General features: G+C 36.8%; 1 protein-coding gene across 5 annotated transcripts in view; it reads left to right on the top strand.

Moving 5' to 3' along the window:
* The window catches only part of GPHN (gephyrin), a 569154-nt gene that overhangs the window by 148320 nt on the left and 408357 nt on the right, over positions 1 to 12477 (top strand). The gene's annotated exons all lie outside the window — the stretch shown is intronic.

Genomic DNA, 12477 nt, shown 5'->3' on the forward strand with positions numbered 1-12477 from the left:
TTTGTTTACCTTCTTTGGAGAAATGTCTGTTGAAATCCAGTGTGGAACTTGTACCCTTCAATTGAGCAGGGCCAGGATAATGGGGATCGAGCATTCTTGGCCAGTCCTACCTCAGGTAGAGCGGTTTCTCTGCAAGTGGGGCATGGGTGGAGGAAAGGAGTCACAGATCTCTCAGCTGCTCATTCCTGGAACAGAGCTTCTACAGCATGGAGCTGGGGAAGATAAGAAGTGCTGATAGCCTGCCAGTCCCAGGGATATACTGTAACCCTAGACTGGAATCTGGGGCACTAGAGATCCTGTGTTCTTCCCTGCACTTAGCAGGAGTAGAGCTGTCACCTCTCTGTGCTGGTCTGGGAGTGGGGGAGGATTTGAAGGAGCAGGTCTTGACTCAGATATCACAAACTCTCGCTATTCTGAGATTTTGTAGGTTTTCTTTAGTAAATGTTTCTATATTTGTTCTTTGCGCTTAACCCAACCAAAAAAATGGTCATTTTGTTTTATTTTTATAAATTTTCATCACTTAAGATTAGAAAAAGAGTCTGTGGAGGTCCTTATGCCACCATTCCTGCAATGTCTCTTTCTCTCTCCTTAGAAATTTTACATCATCCTAAATTCTCCCAGTACTTTAACATAGGTACTCATGGTTAAGATGAGTCTTCTCCATTTTTACCTTTAGGATGTGTGAGCAAAATCTTATTTGTTCATTTCAGATTTCATTGTGTTAGAAATAGCCTCATTATGCTGGCTTCTAGGGATCTTCTGGGAATCCGATTCATGTACTGTGTTAACTATATTTGCTAGTTTAGTAAGCAAGTCACCAAGTGCTTCATCCAAATCATTAATGAAAATGTTGAGCAGGACAAGGTCAAGGAGAAAGTCTTATCTACCATCTAGACGGTCCTTTCAACAGCTCTGAAAAAGCTACACATTAATTTCAAAGGAATATTTGAAATATTATTGCTCTGTGCCTTTTTTCAGGTCTTCATCTCCATCTAGACCCTACTTCTTCTGTTACCTCCCAATTACAAGTTTTCTTTTTTTAGATGAAATTGTTTTTATCTCCCATTTACCTTCTCATTCTATCTCACCTGTATTCCATACCAAATGATCTCCTTCTTTCTTTTACTCCTTATCCTCTCTCTCTTTGTATGTTGCACTTTTTAAGATTCTTATATTATTTTTTATATTAACTTACCTATACTTGTTTTCACCCCTTAGACAGTAAAGTACTTGAGGACAACTAAATCTTTTTATCTTTCTGTTCCCTATTGGACAGAATTGAAATGAATACTTGGGAAATTTCCTTAATGAATTTGTGGAAGAGAACCAGGAGTATATGAAACAGCATTAAATTATTCATTCATTCAGTCGACAAATATTTAATGATTATCTACTATTTACCAAACATTGGGTTGTACATTGGGAATAAAGATATGAATTATAAGGGGATCTTTGTCTTCTGAGTTTTCCTTATTCAGATTTCTGAAGTCACAAGGACGTAGAGGTAAGTCATGATAACAAGTAAAAATTTTGCTAATTAACTGACAGTTTATAAAATGACTCCCAAACATTTCTCCCCAGTTAATTTGCTACCCATAGCATCAATTTTGCTAGCTATTCCTATTGATTTTCAAGTGGTTACTACATGTAATCCCCAAACCAGTAATATACAAGATAAAGTAATTCTCAAGTGAAATTATAAATCTTGCAAAGGGAGCAATTTCATGAAATATGTGAATGTTCCAGAACAGTCTGAATCACACTCAAAGCCCTTGCTAAATGAGGATCTATCTGCATTCCATTATTTTACAATTGACAAAGAAAGGCGTACCAAAAAAAAAAAAAAAACCATCCTCATCCAGTCGAATCTGAGTCATTGTGACCCTATAGGACCGAATAGAACTGCCCCATAGGGTTTCCAAGACTATAAATATTTACAGAAGCAGAGTGCCACATCTTTCTCCCACGGAACAGCTGGTGGGTTCAAATTACCAACATTTTGATTAGTAGCTGAGCACATAACCACTGTGCCACCAGGGCTCCTCGTGGCAAGTATAGGAGCTTCAAAGGAGAATTATTTGAGTATGAATGGGTTAGGTAGGGCTTTAACAAAAACACTAAAGACCTTGATTGTATTTTACAAAATAACCTGACACTTTCTCTGAACTGTTCTATCATGCTATCTTTAAATTATATGAGAAAAATTATACAAAATACTTTTAAAATTGGTTTATTCTTAGTTTATTATAAAAATTAGTTCATATTTATAATTATAACCTAAAATGTTTTAAAGTTAAAATACTTTTCAGTTTCATTCTTTAAGATGATATATGAGTTAAACTATTTAACTTGAAAATTTGGTTCCTATTTTTAAATGGATTTGCTTTTTCTGGGATTGGTATCTTCTGATAAAGAAGGTACACTGATAATATGATATAAACCTAATGCTGTATGATTGACATTATGACAAGCGATTTACATACATTGCTTTGGTTACTCAATGGATGGGTGTCTAACCTGATGTCGCGGAGGGATGCAGGGCAGGTAAAGTCATAAATTTGAGGAGATGATATCTAAGCAAAATTTTGAAGTATGTGTTTGATTTAGCTAGGTAAAGGTGAAATGCAGTATTACAAATTGAACAAAGAACACATTGAAAGGAATGATCTCAAATCGTTTCTTATGGATTGTGAATAGAGGCAGATTTATTGTAAATATATGAAGCACAAGCTTCTAGGTTCCTAAAATGCTTAGGCCCTCTGCAAATCCCTGGGAAAAGTCTAGCATTTTATTTATATGTACATGCTTTTATAATTTTTATAATACTGTTTCTTTTTTAAAGCAAGCCCTGAAATTATATACAATTCAGATATTTTCAGAATATGAGAGAGAGGAAAAGATGTTGATTAACCTAAATTATGAAGGACACTGGACACTGTATAAAGTAGTTTTGCTTTTTAACCTTAAAATGTTAAAGTATCATGAATAAATTGTAAGTTGGAAAGTGATGTGATCAAATGTGTAATTGGAAACAATCACTCTACCTGCAATGGGAAAGATAGATTGGAAGATGCTGTTGCTTAAATTCAACAAGTTATTTAAAAGCTTTAATTAAAACCATCAAAATAAGTGAAGTAGAGACAAGATTCAAGCAGTATATCTGAGGTAGAGTTCACATATTTTGGTAACTAGTTGATTTTAAGGAATGAAGAAAGAGAATTTTATGATGATTTATGGTTTTATCATAGGGTCACTATGAGTCGGGATCGACTCAACAGTAATGGGTGGGTTATGGTTTAGATTTAGATGAGTAAGCAGTTGATAGTATCATTCACCTAGATAGGTAATGGAAAAGAGAACAGGTTTGGGGGGAAGAAATTAACTATATTGAATTTAGTTTTGAACATGATACTAAATTTGGGAGTCTGCATAAAAAAGCATTATTGAAACGGTGGATTTGTATTGAATCACCCATGGAGAAAAGGATGAGAAATATGCAATATGGAAGAAAGTGATCCTTTGAAGGATATAGGAGATAAACTCAAATTAGAGACATAGAGGTAAAAGGGGAAAAAGTAGTCAATGAATTCATAGAGATGGGGGAAATAAGAGAGTTTCAAATGGAAAGTAGTGTTCTAATGGCCTCTGATGAACCCTTTTCTAATTATTAAAATATCTAGGAATAAAGTATCTGAAACAAAAAATGAGAAAAAGATTAAAGGACAGGCAAGAGATATGGGACAATATCAAACATTCTAATATACACACAACTGGAATCCAGAAGGAGAAGAAATGGAGAGCAGGCAGAAAGAAATAATGACCAAGAACTTTACAAAATTAGTGACAGACACCAAACCAAAGCTCAGAGAAAACAAACAGAATAAATACCAAAAATGTCTAACAAAACAAAGCCACCACCAGGCATATCATATTCAAATTACTAAAAACCAAAGAGAAAATCTTGAAGGCAACCAGGGGAAAAAAGCACATTATCTACTGAGGAACAAAGGTAGGAATTACAGTAGACTTTTTTTGTCAGAGCCTCTGCAATCCAGAAGATAGAGTATCATCTTTAAAAATTGGAAGAAAAAAGTTGACAATAATAAAATCCCTACCTACTGATCTTGCAGACGTTAAAAGGATAAAGAGAAATGAGTTGAACTACTCTTTGTTCATAAATACAGTAACATGGATGAAATGGACAAACTCTTTGAAAAACACAAACTACCAACACTTAATCGAGAAGAAACAGATCACCTGTATAGTCCTGTATCTATTAAAGAAACTGAAGATAAAAAGATAGCAACAGGAGAATGTTTGTAGTGAAAAATATTCTCAAAGAGAAAACTCCAGGTGGGTTCACTGATAAATCCTACCAAACCTTTAAAGAAGAAATAATGTCATTTCTGCACAGTTTTTTCCAGAAAATAGAAGCAGGAACACTTCTTAACACATTTTATAAGACTAGAAATTCTCAACACAATATTAGAAAATCAAATTCAGCAACACGTATAAAGGATCTTACATTACAACTAAGTAGAATTTATGGCTGCTTCAACATTTGAAAGTTATTCAATGTAATTCACCATATTAACAGACTAAAACTAGAGATTCACCTCAATAGATACAGAAAAAGCATTAGGCAAAATTCCGTATCCAATATGATTAAAAAAAGAAAAAGAAAATAGCAAACTAGGAAGTCAAAGAAACTTATATAAATAATAAAGGGTATCTATGAAAAGCCTACAGTTGTTGTCTTACTTAATGGTGAGAGACTGAACGCAAGAACAAGGCAAGAATTTCCTCTCTCACCACTCCTATTCATCATTATACTCAAAGTCCTAGCTAGTGCAATAAAGCAACAAAGAGGAACATAAAGCATTCAGATCCGAAAGGAAGAAATAAGACTGTTCTTTAGGTGACCATTCTTAGATGGAGCCCTGGTGGTACAGTGACTAAGAGATCGGCCACTAACCAAAAGGTTGGCAGTTAGAATCCACCAGCCGCTCCTTGGAGACCCTGTGGGTCAGTTCTTCTCTGTCCTGTAGGGTCACTGTGAGTGAGAATCAACTGGATGACAACAGGTTTTTTTTTTTTCTTAGATACTACGCTTATCTATGTTGAAGTTTCCAAAGAATATGCAAAAACACATGTAACAGGTGAGTTTAGTAAGGTCCCAGGCTATGAGATCAATGTACAAACAATCAATTGCATTCCTGTTGTTGTTAGGTGCCATCAAGTCGATTCCGACTTGTAGCAACCCTATGTACCACAGAACAAAACACTGCCTGGTCCTGCACCATGCTCGCAGTCATTGTTATACATTAGCCTATTATTGCAGCCGCTGTGTCAGTCCATCTCGTTGAGGGTCTTCCTCTTTTTCGTTGACCCTCTATCTACCTTACCAAGCATGATGTCCTTCTCAAGGGGTTGATCTCTCCTGGTAACATGTCCAAATTACATGAGATGAAGCCTCGCCATCCATGGTTCCAAGGAGCACTCTGGCTGTACTTCTATCAAGACAGATTTGTTCCTTCTTCTGGCAGTCCATGGTCTATTCAGTATTCTTCACCACCACCATAATTCAAAGTCATCAATACTTCTACAGTCTTCCTTATTCATAGTCCAGCTTTTGCATGCATATGAGCTGGTTGAAAATATGGCTTGGGTCAGGTGCACCTTAGTCCTCAAAGTGACATCTTTGCTTTTCAACACTTTAAAGATACCTTTTGCAGGTGATTTGCCCAGTGCAATACTTTGTTTGATTTCTTGACTGCAGCTTTCATAGATGATTATGGATTAAAGTTAAATGAAGTTCTTGACAAATTCAATATTTTCTCCACTTATCATGCTGTTGCTTATTGGACCAGTTGTGAGAATTTTTGTTTTCTTTATGTTGAGGTGTAATCTATACTGAAGGCTGTAGTCTCCGATCTTCCTAAGTAGGTGCTTCAAGTCCTCTTCACTTTCAGCAAGCAAGGTTGTATCACCTGCATATTGTAAGTTGTTAATGAACCTTTCACCAATTCTGATGTCACGTTCTTCTTCATATCGTCCCCCTTCTCAGATTATTTGCTCAGCATACAGACTGTGTAAATATGGTGAAAGGATACGATCCTGACACACACTTTTCCTGACTTTAAACCACGCAGTATGTCCTTGTTCTGTTCGAGCAACTGCCTCTTGTTCTATGTACAGGTTCCTCATGAGCACAATTAAGTGTTTGGAATTCCCATTCTTCACAGTGTTACCCGTAATGTGTTATGATCCCCAGAGTCGAATGCCTTTGTGTAGCCAATAAAACACAGGTAAACCCCTTTCTAGTATTCTCTGCTTTCAGGCAAGATCCATCTGATATCAGCAGTGATATCATTGGTTCCACGTCCTCTTCTGAATCCAGCTTGAATTTTTGGCAGTTCCCTGTCAATGTACTGCCTCAACCATTTTTGATTAATCTTCCGCAAAATTTTACTTGTGTGTGACATTAATTCCTGCATTCTGTTGAATCACCTTTCTTTGGAATGGACACAAATATGTATCTCTTCCGGTTGTTGGCCAGATAACTGTTTTCCAAATTTCTTGGCATAGAGGAGTGAGCACCTCCAACACTGCATCCATTTGTTGAAACATCTCAATTGGTGTTCTGTCAATTCCTGGAACCTTGTTTTACACAAATGCCTTAACTGCAGTTTGGACTTCTTCCCTCAATACCGTTGGTCCTTGATCATATGCTACCTCCTGAAATGGTTGAATGTCGACCAGTTCTTTTTGGTACAGTGGCTCTGTGTATTCCTTCCATCTTTTTTTGATACCTCCTGTGTTGTTCAATATTTTCCCCGTAGGATCCTTCAAAATTTCAGCTAGAGGCTTCAATTTTTTTCTTCAGTTCTTTCAGCTTGAGAAATGCCAAGTGTGTTCTTCCCTTTTGGTTTTCTATTTCCAGGTCTTTTCACATGTCATTATAATAGTTTGCTTCTCAAGCTGCCCTTCTAAATCTTCTGTTCAGCTCTTTTACTCCCATCATTTCTTCCTTTTGCTTCAGCTACTCTGCATTCAAAAGCGAGTTTCATAGTCTTTCCTGTCATCCATTTTGGTCTTTTCTTTCTTTTTTTCCTATCTTTTAATGACCCTTTGCTTTCTTCATGTATGATGTCCTTGATGTCATCCATAACTCATCTGGCCTTCAGTTAGTAGTATTCAATGCATCAAATCTGTTCTTGAGAGAGGGTTTTCAAATTCAGGTGGGATATGCTCAAGGTTATATTTTGGTTCTCATGGATAGTTTTCTTCAACTTGGACTTGCAATGAGCAATTAATGGTCTAAAAAAAATTTTACTTTATTTTTTTTTTCCATAGTCATCCCCTGGCCTTGTTGTGATTGATAATATTGAGCTTCTCTATTGCCTCTTTCCACAGATGTAGTTGATTTGATTCCTGTGTATTCCATCTGGTGAGGTCCACATGTATAGTTGCCATTTATGTTCTTGAAAAAAGGTATTTGCAGTGAAGAAGTCGTTGCTCTCACAAAATTCTTTTATGTAATCTCCCACTTCATTTCTGTCACCAAGGATGTATTTTCCAGCTACAGATCCTTCTTCTTTGTTTCCAACTTTTGCATTCCAGTCACTGGTAAGTATCACTGCATTTTAATTGCATGTTTGATGAATTTCAGACTGCAGGAATTGGTAAAAATCTTCAATTTCCTCATCTTTGGCATTTTTAGTGCTTGGTAATAGTCGTATTAACTGGTCTTCCTCATAGGCGTATGGATATTATCCTTTCACTGACAGCCTTGTACCTCAGGGAAATTCTTGAATGTTCTTTTTAACAGTGAATGTTGTGCCATTCTATTTCAAGTTGTCATTCCTGGCATAGTAGGACACGTGATTGTCTGATTCAAAATGGCCAATACCAACCCATTTCAGTTCACTAATGCCTAGGATATCAATTTTTATGCATTCCATTTCATTTTTGATGACTTCCTATTTTTCTAGATTCTTACGTTGCACATTCCACATTCCAATTATTAATGGACATTTGCAGCTGTTTCTTTCCATTTTGAGTTGTGCCACATGAGCCAGTGAAGGTCCCAAATGTTTGACTCCATCTGTGTCATTGAGGTTGACTCTGCATTGAAGAGGCAGCTTTTCCCCAGTCATATTTTTAGTGCCTTTCAACCTAAGGGGCTCATCTTCTGATAGTATATCAGATGGTGTTCCACTGCTATTCATAAGGTTTTCAGTGGCCAGTTTTTTCAGAAGTAGACTGCCAAGTCCTTCTTCCTAGTCTGTCTTAGTCTGCAAGCTCCTCTGAAACCAGCTCACCATGGGTAACCCTGCTGGTATTTGAAATATCAGTAGCATAGCTTCCAGTATCACAGCAACATGCCAACCACCACAGTCCAACAAACTGACAGACAACGACTGTATTACACATTTATGGCATAACCTCATGAAGAATGTTGGGGGCTGAGAGCTTACCTAAGTAACTTCAGGAAAGGGTGTTTGATGGGAAAATTTAAGGAAATGATTTAAAAAACTGTACATAAACACTGTATAAACCAAACCAAACTTGTGTTCGTGGAGTCTATTCTGAGTCATAGCAACGCTGTAAAACTCTTTATATAAGTTGTTAAATCTGTTTCTCACAGGATATCATTGATCAAGTCTGAAACTGCTTTACATCTATACTTGGGTTGAATAAGTAAGGAAATTAATGACAAAAATGGGAGCTAGGTTTCTTACTTTCAGTGAAGTTATATGTAAGTATAGGGCAGAAGGCGAGAATGAACCCTGTCATAATGAATTAGAGTTGGAATCATCAGTACTAACTGATGTTTAGTTTGGCGTATATAAAGAGATAGATATGGAAATAGAGGTGTGTGTGTGTATATGTTGCTTAGTATAAAAAAAAACAAAACCAAACCCGTTGCTGTCGAGTAAATTCCGACTCATAGCAACCCTATAGGGCGGGGTGGAAATGCCCCATAGAGTTTCCAAGGAGCACCTGATAGATTTGAGCTGCTGACCTTTTGGTTAGCAGACATAGCTCTTAATCACTATGCCACCAGGGTTTCCATAGTATACATACCTGTATTACCTAAGCTTTGTCTGCTGAGGGGACCTATAATTAGCGACACCCAGAAGTAACGAGTATATCCAGTGCCCAGATTTTGGTTTCTAATTATTATTCTCCAAGAAAAGGAACCAGGGCTTCTTGGAGAAATGACTGATCTTTGGGCTGGGGAAGGGAAAAAATAAGATAAACATGGAGAGTCTTACAGTGTCAAAAACAGAAAAGATTGGGTGCCTACCAAAGGGATGCAGGAGCCCACCTGAAAGAGCTGCCAGTGGCCAAAGCTGAAATAGTTTGAGCAATAAAGTAAATATCATAGTATTGGATTATAAACCAAAATAAAATAAATATGCATGAGCCCCTACTGATATAAATAGGTGGTTGTATAAGTGGGTATCAGGGATAAATTTTTCTCATAGAAAAGATACAAATACACATGTAGATATTCCCACTGCAGGAGGCAAAACTTAATTTCCTCTCCTTCCCCACCTTGAGTGCAGGCTGGATTTAGCAACTCATTTCTAAAGAACAGACTATGGAAAGGGAAAAATAGTAACTTAATAGTAGAGAAACCTGGAAAATACTAGCTTAACTGATTAGTGTTAACCTCACTAGTGATAAGCCATGTTGATATCATGACCCCTTGATATGGTGTGATGAGAAGGACACTTTACCTCTGCAGTATTCTTCCCAAAAGCCCATAACCCCAGTTTAACCAAGAGAAAAACTTGAGACAAGCTCAAATTGAGGGACATTCTACAAAATGATCAATACTCTTCAAAACTAGCAAGGTCTTAAAAAGCAAGATTGAGAAACTGTCACAGACCAGAGGCAAGTAAAACATAATAAGTATAGTGTGGCATGCTGTATTGCATTCTGGAACAGAATAGGATATTAATGTAAAAATTGGTGAAGCCTCAGTGAAGTCTAGTGTTTAAATGGTGATGTAGCAATGTTAATGTTAGTTTTGACAAATGTACCATGGTTATGTTACATGTGTACATTTGGGGAAATAGAGGAAGGATATATAGGAATTCTTTGTACTATCTTCACAATTTTTCTGTAAATCTAAAAATTATTTCTCAAAAAAGTTGATTTGAATGAAAATGATATAGTTAACAACAAAAAAAAAAAAATAAGAGAGAAAAAATTGTTCTACCAACCATGAAGAAGATGCTAGGACTCATCTTTCTGCTGTCAACAATTTGAAAACTGGACAAAATGTAGGAAATGTCTTCATACACTGGCAACAAACTGTGCAGGTCTGTTTGTTTTGAGAGAAGGAAAAGGGGGGAAAAAAATGGCAAAGTGAGCCCTATCATCATTCTGGCTTATTGGTTGAGGTACTTTCTGGACTGCGGTGCAGGGAGGGGAGCCCAAGTCAAATGAAGTTATCCTGCTGAATTAAGGACATAGACGTTAGAGTTAGAGGAGGCAGAGATGATTCAATTTGTAAGACGGCATCCCAGAAAGGAGGGAGCTATGCAGAGGAAGAGCTCCAAAAATCTGCACGGAGTTTCCTGTAACTGAATACCAATTAGTGCATGTGTAAGGTGAAGCTCCATGCATGAGACCAATCAAATAATTACCAGGGAGCTATGAATGGACTCGTAGAACTCATTTAAGGCTGGAGAAAGTAAAATTCTGTCCAGCCAGTGGGGAGTCATTATTGAATACCCAGGACATTAAGCAGACACTCCAGAGTTGTCATGCCTTAGTAGTGGGACTAAAGTAACCCTAGAGTAGAGCCTCAGACCCACTGCCATCAAGTCACTTCTGACTCATAGCGACCCCATGGAGTTTCCAAGGCTATAAATCTCTACAGAAGCAGACTGCCACATCTTTCTCCTGCGGGGCGGCTGGTGGTTTCAAACTGCCAACATTTCAATTAGCAGTCACTCACTTTAACTACTGTGCCACCAGGGCTCCACTCTAAACCTGCTCTAATAAACCATAAAAACTATCCTGGGAATATCAAGTCAATACACAATAGCTGCCTACCAGAAGAAGTCCAACAATGAAAAACCGTTTATGCAAATAAAATGGATTCAATGCATCCGTGAAAATTGACCCAAACCAAGACACATGCTGTCAAAACATTTTAATCATAGAGTTAGAAGATATATCATAAAATCCCCAACTCTCAAAAATATGTGTTCTGTTTGAGCTGCAATTATACTTTTAGGAATTTATGATAAGAAAATAATCATCTGTATATGCTATATTTTTGCTATGAGAATGTACATCACAGTGTTGTTTATATTAGGGAGAAATGGAATATAAACTAAATGTCTAGCATGGAGAATAGTTTTCTTTGTACCTACCATTGAATACTGTGTAGCTATTAAAAATTACATTGTTGAACAGTAACTATTTGGAATATTAAAAGATATTCACATTTAATGTGTGATACAAAGCAAAGAACATTAAAGGTAAATAAATGAGTCACTTTGTGACCTACTGTGTTAGTTTTTATAAAGGTTCCATATGTTCTTGATATAAATGTATATTCTCTGATTAATAGGTACAGATTCTATAGTTATCTATTAGATTAACTTGTTATTTATGTTGTTCAAATTTTATATATCCTACCTAAATTTTTTAAGGAGCCTGGGTGGCACAAATGGTTTGTGCCAACTGCTAACCTAAAGGTTGGTTTGTGCCAACTGCTAACCTAAAGGTTGGTGGTTCAAACTGATCCAGTGGTTTCAGGGAAGAAAAGGCCTGGTGATCTACTTTACATCCAAGAAAATCCAATTGAGCAGTTTTATTCTGTAACTCATATGGTCACCATGAGTCAAAATTGGCTTGACAGCAGCTAACAACAACAGATAAATTTTTATCTATCTGATCTAAGAATGACTGAAAGGTATTTTTAAAAAATCATCTATGATGTTGGTGCACTTGTCAGTAACCAGTAACCAGTGGCCGTTGAATCAACTCTGACTCATGGTGACCCCATGTGTGTCAGAGTAGAACTGTGCTCCATGAGGTTTTCAGTGACATTTTTTGAAAGTAGATTGCCAGACCTTTCTTCTAAGGTGTCTCAGGGTAGACTAGAATCTCTAATCTTTCCATTAGCTGTCAAGCACCTTAACCCTTACACTCCACACTTGTCAGTACTTCCTTGTAATTCTGTCATTTTCTATTTTGTATATTTTAGGTTATGTTATTTGTTGAACATATATCTAAAATTATATCTTCCTTGTGAATTGAACCTTTAATTATTACGCGGTCACCCTCTTATCTCTGAGGTGGATGTTTGTCGGATTTGTAGCTGCTTAGCATATATTTTCAGAAAATCCTTTGATAGGAATCCCACTTCCCCTAAGTAGAAGCCATCATTAACCTCGCAGCATCCTATGCTCAAGTTATTTAACCCCAGTTTTGCCAATAAGATAT

This window comes from Elephas maximus, chromosome 10 (assembly GCF_024166365.1).
Source record: "Elephas maximus indicus isolate mEleMax1 chromosome 10, mEleMax1 primary haplotype, whole genome shotgun sequence".
NCBI classification, from domain to species: Eukaryota; Metazoa; Chordata; class Mammalia; order Proboscidea; family Elephantidae; genus Elephas; species Elephas maximus.